This window comes from Argiope bruennichi, chromosome 9 (assembly GCF_947563725.1).
Source record: "Argiope bruennichi chromosome 9, qqArgBrue1.1, whole genome shotgun sequence".
Taxonomy (NCBI): Eukaryota; Metazoa; Arthropoda; class Arachnida; order Araneae; family Araneidae; genus Argiope; species Argiope bruennichi.
The window spans coordinates 88,134,081-88,149,858 of NC_079159.1; positions in this window are offsets into that span (position 1 = coordinate 88,134,081).

Below are 15,778 nucleotides of genomic sequence, written 5' to 3' on the forward strand. Positions count from 1 at the left end.
AGTATGTATAATCTTTGAGAACAAGTAAAATCTAGCACATAATAAATTTTTAAATATCATTTTTTTGGGGGAAAGAAGTATTTATGATTTATTTTTGGCTTTATTAATTCGATGTCAGTTTGAATTTTAATATCCTGCAACAAATTAAAATCTTATTTAATATAAAAAATTTTACTGATTGCTGGTAAATAAATCATTTTTAAATTAGAAAATTAATTGTTGCAAACTTAAAGCTAATTTATGTCGTATACATTAATTTAAAAAAAAAGAATTGACCTCACATTCAACTCAAAAATAAATTTTCATTGCTTTGATTTTAGAAAACGATTTTTTTCACACACTTTTTTTTTTAATATCGACGATTTTTTATATTTTAAAAAGAATTTTTTATCAGAGTTTGCATCGATAACATTTTAAAAACTTAAAATTACTTGAAATTAGGAAATATTTATAGAAAAAAATATTAATAAAAATATTTACAGAAAACCTTTTTTTGCTTGAAAATAACAGCAACATCAATTCTTTGTAAACAACTATCAACAGAAAAACTTTTATTAAACTGAAAAACTCCATTATATCAGTATATTCATCGTAACAAACAGTTCCTTGTTTATGTCTACCTTTCGTCGACTAGCAAACAAACAAACAAAAAAAAGTCATTAGCTTTGTTATCGCTGTTATCATTTTCTATTAATTACCTTCATAAATGAACTGATGAAATCTTATCTAAGAGATATGTGAAATGTCATCATCAACTTTCCTGGGAAGAATATTTATCAAACACTGTCGCGTATGCTAGATCGGGGTCAATACGGTGAGGGAAAACCCAGGGTCAGTAAAATACTTTTTTTTCCCTTCATATCAGAATTGCTTGACCGGTTTTAGTAAGTTTCTTTACTAAATGAACTGCATCGGGTCGTTCTTGCGGAGATAGTAAGAAACATTCATCATCTTACGATGAAATCGAAAGCTTTTTTTCCTTATTTGAAGACCAAAGCTATAAATTACTTGGGAAAGTGACAGACATTTTTTTCTTTTTTTTCTTCAAATGTTTGAAGCAATGAGTCCGGCGAATTTAGGAGGGTATCTTTTAAACATCGAAAAGATTTATTGGGCTTTGAGCTGTGTATTTTATTTTTCAACAGATAATAAGATCATGTTTCTCATTTATCATATATTTTCTAATAATTTCACTCTTTTGCAAATTTTGTTTCTATCAGTTGAGAAAAACATGTCTAAAACACAAATTCGATTGTTGGATATTATTAAAAGTATGCCTTGGATTAATCGCCAAATAACTCGCCAAGGAACAGACAATAGATTCAGTAAAAATGTTAAATTCACATCAATGTCATGTAAGGCGTTCTCTGGCATGACAAATTTATTAGACTGCGAGAAAACTTTGAGTAGACCACTACCACTGGTTATATAACAGCAATAACGCGTAATGGAATAATATCGCGATGTGATGAAGACAAGTCAAGGTACTAAAACAATGAAACGTGCTCTTACTATATATATTTATGAATATTGTCAAAATTTTATTAAGATCAGAGCGGAAAAATTGGAAGAGGAAAAATAATTCCATAAATGAAAAGTTTATTTATTAAATTTTAATATGATGTAAGAAAGCCTTTGCGTAAAAGTATGCTTCTAAGTTATTGAGAAAAAAATTTTGAGTTTTAATTAAATATTTTTGATTTTAAATTAAAACTTTTAAAAATCCTTTTCTTAGAGGACATTTGCTTCCCTAAAAGTACCACATTTGGTAACTTTAAATCTAAAAATCTATTTTGAAGAATATTTTGAAAGATTTTTGTATAAAGCATATCGCTTCATGTAGTTTACAAATAATATCCAGTCAATAAATATTATCATATTAAAAATCGGAATGAATTTAAAAAGTTTACTTCATTCTGGGACCCGATAATTCATATTTTCCCATGCTGCTGCATTCATGCTTTTTATGTGGTTCCTTAGATAAAAATTAAATCACAAAAAATCTTGAGACCGTGATAGCCGAGGAACAGGCCTTCCCCATTTAGACCCAATTCTATCATAAACACTTCCTTTTGCCACCAATATACTCCATAAGATAAAACTCGCAGTCTTTAATAATTTGTCCAGAAATTTTTAGAAACCTCTATTTGTAGATATATATGAAATTCATAAAAGCTGGTACAAGCTATTTGCTACGTGCTATATTTCTGCTAGATTAGCTCTTTGTTCCACATTTTATTATTATAAAAGGAGGCCGCGGTGGTCTGGTGGTAAGGTCTCGGCTTCTGAGCCGGAGGGTTTCAGGTGCATGTCCCGATTCCACCGAAGAACCGTCGTGTAAGGGGGTCTGTTGCACGTTAAATTCGTCATGACCAAACGTCCTCCCGCTGGTATGGCGTGGTGTGGAGAGGGGGTGCCAGCTCAGGTGTCGTCCTCGTCATCTGACTGCGGTTCAAAATTATGAGGTCCGTCCCAAAATAGCCCTAGCGTTGCTTTACAAAAGGACGTTAATGTAACTAAACTAAACTGAACTATTATTATAAAAAGAATATACATATATTGAATATACTTGCATTATATTTATCATAAATAGTATAGAATCTAATCTTTTTTCATATTGTAAATTATCAAAAACTAATATTACCATTATTGCTTTTCTTATTTTATACGCGGAGTGACCTTAAATGATATTTAAGTATTATAAGTGCTCATTCATAATTTAATGCACCTGTTTAAAATGCAATCTTTGTTTGAGGAAGCTTAAATGTCCTTTGAAACCATACCAACTGGCACGAGACCAGTAAAAAAAATCATAGATGCACTTTTCTGAGTACCGGATGATAATTAAACCGGAAGATAAAGCTTGAATTGATGATTGTTGGAGTTCACTGAATTTTAGATAGGCTTATAATCTGTTTGCAAGGTACAGGAGAAAAATTTTCGATTCAATTTTGTAGATTTGAATCTCGCTTAAATGAAGAAGTCTTCAAGCATAGTGTTCTCCAAACATCCATGTCATTCCCCGCGAGAACACTTGATCCATGATGGAAAATTTAACTTCTATCAGGCCAACAGCTTTGGGTTTTGGTCTAGGCCATGGAACTTGTGAGGCATTTCTTTTGATAACTGGTCAAGTTTATTTCACATTTCATGCCATTTTTAGAATAATCAACATGTTAACAATTAAAATAGATTATCGATATAGGAATGTTGATACAGGAAATAGGGAATAAAAAATATTTTTTTATTATTTATTTTTAAATTATTTACTAAATAATAAAATAATAAATTTTTTCAAAGCTGAACAATAAATTTTGGTTCATGATTTTCTTGTCTTTCAGTTATAATCAGGCAGTGAATAAAATAATAAATTTCAAGCAAATATATTACTGAAAATTATTGTTTAACAGAATCTGTCAAGTGAAATATACCGCGATCAGTAAATTAATAATTAATATTGTAATGTATTTTTTAAAAGTTATTATTTTAATTTATTTAACAATGATTTAAATAATTTAATGTAAGTACACATTGCAGTCACAATGTTTTACAATTCCTAGAATTTGCGCTTTTTACAAATTTATTTATATGACAACAAGATAAAAAAATGTATTAAACTTATCTGTCTGCGGTATGCCACTAAGTACTGCCCTAGGCTGATTGTTAGTGTGTTTTGTCAAAATTCCGATACTGCAGGTCAGCAGATCTGATGAATCATTGCAACCAACTGCAAACCTTGAGTTCTCATAAAGCTTTTGAAGCTTTAAAATTTAAAAGCTTTTGAAGCTTAAAGTCAAAATAGTCATTAGATGAGCTCAAATTAAATTAAATTAATTTTAATTACACGTTTTTAAAAAATATAAATCAAAATATATAAGTAAATAATAAATAAATTAAATAAAATTCTTTAATTGCGAGTTCAATTCAATACATACCACTAAACAAATAAACTAAATACAGAAATACAGAATCCCTCTAATCCTGACTGAAGAGTTAACTTTTAAGGCATTAGAGTTAGAAATACATGCTTCCTGTTAGAAAAATGCTCAAACCTATGTACAAAACCGCAACCGACACTATTAGCTATACTTAGTAAATTTTCTTAACAGATGACTATTTTATACATATATATATATATAAGGTTTCATTTTCCCGCAACCAAAACTACCGATTTATGAAGGTTTTAATAATACAATTTCAATTTATTCCAGTGCCTGTCTTGAAAAAAATGTCTATCAATGACCTTGAAGTGACCTTTGATTGGCTTAAAATATCGAAATTATAAACTTCATTGCTTGGTCAGTTTTAACCATAGAAGAATGGAATTTCTTTGTTTTAAATATCAGCGTACCGAGAATATTTCACTAAACATGGGTAATTAGAGCGGGATAATAGAGCGACTAGAGTGACTAGAGTTAAAGCTCCTTAATTCTTTCCACAATATATTAACCTATTCAATCATCATACAAAATTAATCCTTTATTTCATTTAAAGCATTTTTCCAAATTACAAGGAACGATTTAGAAATTATTTACTTTGCCACGACTAGAGTGACTAGAGTATAATGTTGGTGCGTAAATGTGTTCTATTAGAATTAATAATGCTAAATAGATATAACTTAAAACAAAAACGGACTCATTAAAGATTTATTATATCTATAAAAATAAAATTCTTGAGAAAAAAACGTCATTTGTATAATGTATAGGATAAATATTAAGTTTAATACTGCAGGGATAATATACCTTGTTGAAAAATTGAGGTAAAACGCTTGCACGAAAGAATCGAAAATTTCACTAATAAATGAAGTTATTATTAAACTTGTTTTAGCCATATTAAAATAATTTAATTTGACTAAAACAGTATTAGTAACTTGTAGTTTAAATTTAATAATAATAAATTTAATAGTTTATTAACAATTTATTTCAGTACAATATCTGTGACTGTTATTCATAAACTTTGAATTAATCATATTTTGTAATAAAAAATTGGCCTTTACAATTTTCAATTTTAATTTGTAGGGATTTCTGGAATTTGGATTCTGAGCAGATCTTTTGGAATATTAATTATACTAGGCTTTACCTTTGGCGACCAGCCGGTTCACCAATCTTAAATGCTCGTTAAAATTTTAATAATTAAATATTTTATGTAATTAATTATGTATGTATTAAGCCTAAGCCTCATTAGCGTGTGAAAAAAATGCTGAAGCCTTACTTATTTGGCGGTGGGGAAACGAAGATTTTTTTGGCGGGAAAGTTAGTTTTTAATTAATAATTAAAATTTTAATTACAGTTTCTAAAAAAGGGACCCCAGGTGCACATTCCCGACCTCCAAGGTATACATGTGCCAAATTTGGTAGCTGTAGGTCAAATGGTCTTTTCTGTAGAGCGCCAACACACACACACATTGAGCTTTATATAAGTATAGATAATTCTTTTCATAATCTTAGAACGTTGAATTTACACAAAATTGACCTTGAAAGGAAGCGTCGAGCGTTTAAACAGATTTATTATTCAATTATATAATATATTGTTTTTATTATGTCTTTTCTTTATACGGATAGGTTAAATTCATAATGATATAATTCACATTTTATTCGTTTTCCAGGAATTAACATAGCTTAACAGGTACTGAATTATTCGGGGGAAAAAAATTTAAAACGTTATCACTTTATATATCTCCTGCATCTAAATTTAATACACGTGTTTAATTGGATTGGATTTGCTCATCAATTAGAATTATAAACTTTATTTTTTCTAATGGAACTTGCATCGTTGTAGTTTTAGTCCGACCATAATACATACACATTATAAAAGAGAAAATCCAAGTACAAATAAAATAACAAAAAGTTGAAAAAGAAAAGAAGTAAAAACCGAAAATAAACCAGAGTAAAAAAGAAAAAAACATAAAAGAGGGGAGAAATTATTAAACACAAGCGTACGAATGTGAAAAATGCTACAATTCCAAAAATATTACGAAAATAATTGTTCAGTACTATTTGCAGAAATACGTAATCCTTTTTGCGATCCACAAAGAGGCGTGTAACTATTCAAAACATTTATTTTATTCTTCTTGAAATTACATACAATCTTCATTCTTTATCCATTACTATTATTTATTTATTAAACCCATGACCTGCAGGAGACGCAGTCTGAAAGAAAGGCAGAAAGCAGGACAAAGACATCGTCTGAAAATGTTTTGAGCTTATATAGTTTTAGAAGGGCATTCGCTAAAGTTTTAAGTTCAGCTTGTGTTAGAGCGAGAATGTGAGAAAAAGAGCCGGGTAATTCAGAAATTAAAAAAAGAATACATCCGAGTGATTAGAAAGCCCGGGAAGCGTAATTTGTGAACAATAATAAGTGGTAAGAAATACATCAGTCTACATCGCTACACAAGAGCAGAAGCTCAAAAGAGAGCGAAATTTTCCCTTCAATAGTTTTTGCAATGAGATTTTGATAGGGATTTTTTGACACGTGTCGATTTAGGTAAGGTTTAGGTTAGGTTCTTTGAAAGAATGTTGTAACTATTAAAGAATTTTATCCTTTCACTCTGAGCTTGAGAAAATGCTGAAGTTTGCAGTTTTATAGAGCGTGTATAATTAATTAAATAAATAAAAGTAGAATTGGATCAAATAATAAGGGAACATTTTAGCATGAATTTAATATGAGCTGAATTAAGAAATTTAGCCCATAATAAAAATAAAAAATAGGAAATTAATTAGGATTTAATTTAGATTAAGAGATATCATTACATAGATATATAAACAGACTGACAAAATAACTGAAAGTGCTACGTGCTGTTTTCATGGGTATTTCCCATTTTCCGAAGTTTCAATTTCGCATGAATAGCAGATCGAGTAAACTATATTGCGTCAAAATAATAGCGTACATTCCAGTGGTGTGTAATATGACGTAAAAAAATAGTTAAAAGTTTAATTTGAATCAAGAATTAACTTTTAAGGAATAGTTTGGGTCTAATGGTTTCCATGATAAATAGCAACACAAATATATATATTTTTTTATTATTATCTGATAAAAATATATATTTTATTACATTTGCTATTTTAGGCAGTTACGTGCTTTAAAACAACGATTTTGTCTTTGACACTACAGAAAGGTCAGCGGAATTGCACAATCAAAAATCATCATGTGTGTTGAAATTTTATTCCTCGGAAATTCCACAACCATTTCCGAATGACACCTTCAATATGTAACAGGTTAATATATCCGTAAGATCAAAGGGGCAAAGATTTTCATTACCATTTTCCCCCTTTTACTTTTCTAAGAAAAAAAATAATAAAGGCATCTCAAAAATTTGCTAAAGCACACTATGGGCTAATCCATCCAACAATTCTTTTCCGAATACTAAAGATATGAAACGCGGGAAAACACTCGTTGGAATGTTTTATTTTCTTAACTTCCAACCTCACCCTTTTTGACGCTGTCACTTACACGTGTAGACACGTGTTTCGCAATCCCGAAGAATAGCAGGAAATCCTGCGCACAGGTGAAGAAAAGCTTTTCTACAATGGCTGTACACCGGCAATGAAATCGGAAGCATTCGGGTTTTTTTTTTTTTTTTTTTTTTTTAGCTTTCACTTTCTTTCAATTTTTTTCTTTCTGCCTGTCTTTGTGTACAAAAGGGAAAAAAATATTTAGTAGACCGAATAAATTTAAATTTAATTCGAAACGGACTCGAACTTCAAGATAAGTTTTCTAGAAAGACTCTCAATTCTAGATCTAAATAAGAACCTTATGTGGGTTTTTCTTTGGATGTAAATTAGGAACTAGCGGACGTTGCCTCCTCGAAATTTTCTCGCATATTCCCTAATAAAGATGTTATTCCTTTCTTCTCATATAAAAATTGTGGAAGAGCCCATGAATATCACATGTACTCAAATTTTTATTTTAAGAGCCCCACAAAGGAGCGTTTCGTGCTACACTGAAGTTTGGTTTGGTTTAGTTATATTAACATCCCATTTTAAAGCAACACTAGCGCTATTTTGGGACGGACCTCGTAGTTTTGAACCGCGGTCAGATAACGAGGACGACACCTGAACTGGCATTACCACCAGGCCACCGCGGCTCCTAGTACACTGAAGAAAACAAAACGTGTATTTTGGACATCTTTTCGCCGACAGATTGGAATCAAAATTGGACACAAAATTATAATTTTAGAAACCAGATAACATATCATATTTCATTTGTTTAAGCAGCTATGGTTTTAAATGATCGCGTTTACATGTATGTGAATATATAGTTTATCTATACGCTGACGAATTTAATTCAAAATCTAATACCAATCTATACTTTAGACGATCAAATTTCATTCATCTAGCTCTTCACGTTTTTAGCTATCGTCTTCCCAATATGTGGATTCATTCAAAATTTGAAAGAAACAAACAAATTTGATGTAACAATTTCATCCTTTAATTCAAAGCTGTATTTTATTTATTTATTTATTTATTTTTCCTTCCCTACAAACAGGCAGATATAATTCCGAAAACGTGTTTTTCAGATTCATGGTGGTTCCAAACGTGGAAAGTCGTCAAAGTCTATAGATCGATTTTTTTTAAAAAATTATTACAGTATTTTATGTTTGAATATTTCGTATAAGAGAAAATTAAGAGAGGGTGAGAGAAGAATATTACCAAATACCAATTAGTGATTTTGCCATTCATTTTCCATGCAATTTTCACAACGCCTTTGGCTAGAAGAAATCAGTATCCACAAATTTGGTCTTTGTTTTTCCTTCAGTAGTTAGTTTTATTTATAGTTTGGAACAGTTCGCACATTCAGTTAATGCAACACAAGCGCCACTGAATTTTATATCAAAGAATAGACTGAAAATATTTGAGTTTTGTATTTAAGTAATAGTTACAAAATTTATTTAAAATGAATGCATTTATCTGTATCTGCATTAGCTATTGTTAGTGTATTTTCTGTAGGCGGTTCAAGGTCACATTTTCTACCTCGTTAGTGGTTGTCTGCCTGGCAAAGCTGAGGCAAATTACAGTGTCACTCTTTTTTTTTTTTTTTTTTTTTTTTTTACACAGTTGTTAAGTTATTCCGAAGGTAAGGTATTCCCGAAACGTACTGGCATGGAAAAACAAAACAAGCTTTGTCGAAACCATGGTAACGGAGAAGGAGAAAGAGTGAAGAGTAGGGAAAACGAGTGTCCTTGAAACGCCTACAGAAATTACACAGCCTATAATCGAATTACATATATCTTGAAACTGGAAAAAGTTATAGCACTGAAATAATATATATTCCAAACACAAATAAGGCTTTTTGGAAATCTAAATCTTCAATGAATTAATCATTATACAGATCATGTTTTTGAAATTTTGAAAAGAATATGATCGGTCATGATATAAACTGAATTAAAAATCATGTACTGCTTATAGTCAATGATAAAATGCCTTCCTAGCACATAGAACGTTACTTTTTCCAATCATTTGTTATTTTGTAAGTGGTGGGCATCTTGAAGATTTTTGGAAGAGAACACAAAATTTCATACCAAGGAATCAAATCGCATGAACTCATGTGAAAATTGGTTTTCTTTTTTTTCCTACGACAACCATGTAAAAATGGGATTTATTTACAAATAGGAAATGAAGTCTGATCTCCGGGACGTCAATGTTCATTAATCCAAAAGGGTTAAAGTATATAAAATTGATATTATTTATCAAATAATAACAAAAAAAAGTTTCTTAAATAATCTAAATGTTCAAAACTACAAAATACTTGTTACTATCTTCAATTAAAGACTCATGCTTTCGTTGATATAAAATGAGGGGGTGGAGGTATAGATGTTTCATGAATCAATTTTAGAGGGCGCCACTAAGATAAAGTAGAAGTACGTTTATTACACTTTATAATGTCTGTTCTGTTTCCTGACTCCACAAATATGGCGCCTCCAGTGCGGAAATGAATGACCTAAGAATGAGATTTCTATAAGCAGTGCTATTTCGCGAAATTCAAAGAATTACCTTATTGTGCTATTAATACCCATACAAAGATATTTTTATATAACTTCGAGAACCATTAGCGTAAATATAGTATTACAATACCAGCATTTATTAGCTCAAAATACGATTTGAAAAAAACAAAACAAAAAAAAACTGCAATCAAAGGCGGCGCTAACAGCTTTCAGGCGACAATCTAAAAACCAAATCCATTAAAAGCAGGAGAAAAAAAAAACCTTATATTTGACAACTAGCATACATCTAATATATCGTCCGAAAATATCCCATCCCTCCCAAAATAACAACAACGAAAGCTTTTCATATTCAATTTTTCAATCACGCGATCACCCTCTTGAGAAGATAAAAAACTGCCCAACCCTTCTCTAAAAATAAATTCCTTTTCCGTACGACACAAAAGAGTAAAAGGTCTTTATCGGAATCCCATAATAATTGTGAATGAAACGACGACCCGTCATGTGAGAACTATTTGGAGTACGCGCTATTTCCGCTGCTAGGGTGGGCGCCAAGGTGGAGAAAACACCTCCCAGGCTTCAAAACACGTCCCGGCACCGGACACGACAACCGGCCGGCGCTCATGACTCACCCCCTTGAGTGGCAGTTACTATCGAATTCTTCATTCACGAACTGCTGTTTGTTTTGCTTCATTCTTCTCTGGGAGGGAGGGCGGGAAAGAAGGAGAGTGGAGGGAGGGTGGCCGTCGCATTTCCACCTTTTTAGCGCAATGGCGGCTGTATGTTTCGTTGCCAACCAGGTCAGAAATTTGAGAAAGAAACAAAAGAATTAGATATCTTTTTTGTTTTGTTTATGGGTATTTTATAAGGTGTCAGGAAGAGAGTACGCAAGAATATAATTTTTCTCCTTTTTTTTCGTTCCTTTTATTTGTTGCACAACGTTGACTACCTGTTTAATGGAAGTAGTATTTTTTTTTTTTTGTCTTCCCCTTCTTTATGATTTGTTCCCGTTCTTCTATTGCACAATGTGAGGCTACCTGTTGAATTCGAAAAATCCCTCAAAATTTCTGTTTCCTGGCCAACGGTTTTCTTATTGCGAAATTATATATTTTTCCTGTATATCAATGAAGATGAGAGTGGAACTATTAATTTTTTTATTCAGTAAAATAATTTAAATATTTTCAGTTACGCAAATCAGTGTCTGTTTTCATTTTTTTTTCTTCTGTACACTTCCTTTGGAAATTTTTATGCAATTGGCGTAATCCTTACGTCAGTGGTGGGCAGATAACGGCTCGCTTAGCGATTTCCTCTGCCCCTCTTCGAATATTTAAAATTAATATTATATTAATTCAAATAATGGTATTAAATGTACCACCTGGTTCGAACGGGATTGTAAAGATCTTTTGAAAATATAGTCACAATTTTATCTATCGTATTAGTAATATAAATTAATATTTCTTGGATTCTTATAGTTATAAAGTTTCTTCAATTCTTATATCTTATTGAATTCTTATTATCTTATTCTTTTGCTCATCTCCATCTTACGTAGACGAAATTTCTGCTTTTGTAATAATGCTATGAAACTCAAGCCTAACACTTTGGCTCAGAGCCTGAAGGGACAAGGGGGTTGTAGATGTTCCAAGTATCAGTCTCAGGAGGTGCCATAGAAGCGAAACATCAGAACGTTTTTGCCATTTTTTGAAAAAGAACCAAAAAAGAAAAATCTTTATTAGCACAAAATACTATAGGGATATTCTCACGATTTTGTCCGATGTTTAGAATATTGAATAATTTTATGATATCGTATAATATCTTGTGCTGATAAGATGGGACTCAGTTGCACTTGTTGCGAATTGGGACGAGCAAGAATACAACCTGGGACCTTGTGGTTAGCAGTCCAGTAACTTAACCATGATACAAAAACAATTGCTCGTGTAGCGTAGCTGTTAACTGGCTTATAAACTTTCACCACAGACTCGCCCTCCAGTGAGTCGGAGGTGAGATGAACGATATGACTGTTGAGTGGTGATGTATTATTTATTAACTGTTGAATCTAATGAGCCTGTACCCATTTGAGTAGCGCCAAGCTTTATGGCGAGCGTGAGTGAGTGGCTGTTGTTGCTGCATCAAGTGAGTCTGATGGAGGATAGAACTTGGGACCTTATGGTTCGCAGCCCAGTAACATGACCACAATACAAAAGCAAGTGCTCTTGTAGTGTAGCTGTAAACTGGCTTATAAGCTTTCACCACACACTTTTGAAATCGCTGTTAACAATGGGAAGGGGGCGGAATAGTCATATTACACCACAAATACACCTTACCCTCGCCATGCCACTGAATTAACACACTGAAAAGCATTTTTACATGCACAGTCGTTCTTGTTCTAAAAATATCAAAGGTTCCATTGGACAATGTTTGATTAAATAGAACATATCAATCATCAAACCCATTCCAAAAGTAATGGAGGAAAAAAGATAAACGATTCTTCCATTTAGGTAGGAAAGTGTATGTAAAAATAAAAATTTAAGGAACAAATATATAAATTCTAGACATCAAAAAAATATTCGCATTATTTCCAAAAACATAATTAATTCGATTGTTTTTTATTCACGAAATCAAATCTTACTTCCGATTGTCTGTACATTTCTAAAATGGAAAATGCATGGAAGCTCTTGTTGAATTTTCAAAGTAAATGGTGTCAAAATATATACTTTGTGTAAAAAGTAAAATCATATTTAGTAAACATTCAACTTTTCGTCTAATGCAAAGGGTGGATAAGTCAAATAAAAAAAAAAAACGCTCACTTCTTTATATTTCTACTGACAAATTTTATATAAAACCCTACTCTTATTCACATTTTTATCTCTTAGTATTAAGCAATACTTTCTGATTGTTTGCTGTATACTTAACAAAGCATTTGTTAACATTTTCTTATAAATTTTGTAATATTTAATTTAATTGGAGGAAATATGAAATCATGCACATTGTATAGTATGAATACATACACTTTTCAAATAAACAAAGCATGAAGCATAAAACATAGGCTTAATTCTTTCAAAAATTGCTCAAACTTATTTTACTATTCATTGATAAAGGAAAGTGTCAAAATTGAGAGATGAAACAAAATTACTGTTGATTGTAGCAGGCATCCGCTTACCATGCCTTGCAAAGTAAATTATTTCACATTTTATTACAACAATTTTTTTTTTTTTTTAACTATGTCGAATAATATGGAGACCGGATTGCAGAGAGTAAACCGTACATGCTTTGAATGTATCTTTTCCGTTTCTTTGTGAATGCTTTAATCAAAATATCTGCTTTTCAGGCTGGAATCAAAACTATATTAAAATAGTTTGAATACTAATTATAAAGATTCTGATAAATAAGGGTTTGAAAAAACTATATAGGAAATGAACAGAAGAAGAATTTTATCATAAATTTCAATATTTTAGAAATAAAGCTATTTGAATAGTAATGTAACGTTAGTCATGGTATTTTTTTTCGGTCATATTTGGCTTTAAAAGTATAAAGAAATGCAATAATATTTTTTTCTACAGCAAACCTTTCCCTCTCTGACAAAAAGGTCCGAAAGGCACTTGCATCTTCCTTTCTTTCAGGTAGCTACGCCACGCTGAATAATTTCCATCCCAAAATAAAAAAGAAAAGAAAGAAACTCTTTAAAAATATCATACACACACACACTCACGCAAAGAAAAAGAAAACTTTAAAAATGCAACAGCGAAAGTGTATTGAATTACAAAATAATTAAATATTCATCAATATTCAAAGCTATTTATTTACGGAAGTAAAAACATTTAAGTATGAAAAAGTGAAAGGAGGGGAGATAACAGAAGAGGAAATATGTTTAAATAAGAAAAGTTAAAATATGCAGAATAAATAAGTATCAGTAAAAAAATCGGAAATGATATTGATGCCCAAAAAATTACTGATCAATCTATATACAGACGAAGTTTTTGTCTGTGCCATTAAAAACTGCAAGTAAGATTAAAAGCGATTTAATCATAACAATCAATTCCTAAAAGAATAGCTTAACATGTAATAGTATTTTATTAGCTTGTTAACTGAGTAATTACTTTATATTCCATTTGTTTTGCCTTGAAATATTACGTCATACTCAATTGTTTTTAATAGGTGAAAAGAAATTTTTAACCACTTTTTCGTGTAATCTTTAAAAAAAAATTGACATAAACATAATTTTTTTTCTCTTTATGAATATTTTATTTATTTTCCCTTTAACTTCTTTTTTTGCCTAGTAAGTAAAACAAGAAATATATTTTCTCTAGTTCTTAATTCTATGTATTATTATAACAGTAAATGTATCAAGCTTTTATCGTTTTTTTATTTCATATAATAAAAATAATTTATATTTCGGTCGATTCCTTCAGTACTTTATATGATTTTTATTTTTAAGAGCAAGATAAATCTTCTTCGAAATTAGTTATGATATGGAACATAAAAGGAAATAATTCAGTTCTTACTGTTACAACTTATGTTGCATGTTAGATTTGCCTTTCATTTTTTTCATCACCTTAAAACCGCCATACAAAATTTTTTTCAACAACCCACATCTACAACGTAGTCACTTCAGATTAAACATAACATAAATAAATAAAAATTCTGTCTTCCTGGATCTCAATAAAGTTTACATCAAGCACGGGGAGAAAAAAAAAGAAGAGCCTCGTGGAAAATAAAATAAAACAAAGTTATAAAAAAATTCAGGAGCACAACAAATGGCCTCGACACAGCGAGCAAGAAACTCTTTAGATTTAACAACTCATCAGGCAAACTGCCAAACAGATGGCGCCACCATCAAAACCGCAGACATTAGTTTTGTTTCCATAAACTTTCTAAATTCGTTTTTCAGCGATTTCGTGCTGAATACAAGGGTGAAGCAACAACGATGAGTGAACATGGGAGCGAGCTGAAGTTATTTTTGCATTTCTTGGCTCTGAGGATTCAGTCTTTCCGAGTAACATCGATGTTGCTATCGTTGTATCGAAAATAAATCGGAGAATATTGACGTTGATATAAGATTGGTTGGTTTAAAAAATGCCATTGCAACATTTACTTTGCTTTCATTTAATAAAAAATATTATTATTAATATTTGCAACATTTCTAGGTTATTTTCATTAATTTTATTCGTAATTAAAACAGAAAAAAAAAATCATCAGAAAAATCGTTCTTGAAATTTTCTCATAGAAATTTTTAAAGTAAATTTTTGATAATCTAATAGCATTATTTAATCTATAAGCATTATGGTATTTTCAGTTATGTACTATCTACGTAAAAAATAAGCTCTCTACTATAATTGGTAGATATGTTACTGTCAATGTAAATAATCGGTTATCATTAATACTAACCGGCCATTATTAATATTACCAAACTGGTTAGTATTAATAATAACCAGCCATTATTAATAATAACCAAACCGATTAATATTAATAATGACTGGTTAATATTAATAATAACCGGTTAATATTAATAATAACCGATTATTTACATTGACAGTAACAGATACATAGCTACCATATGTCATCTACAATATATCCCATCGCTATACTGGGATATATTGCTGTTCCGACACTATATAGATTTATTATTGCGAATCAGAGCTCAGGTGTCGTCCTCGTCATTTGACCGTGGTTCAAAATTACGAGGTCCGTCCCAAAATAGCCCTAGTGTTGCTTCAAACGGTACGTTAATATAACTAAACCAAACCAAACCTATGGCGAACCAGTTTAGATTAGCTAATTATTATCTGTTCCCGTTTTAAAGTAGCAAAAGAATAAATTAGTTTTGGGTTTAATTGAGATGACGCCC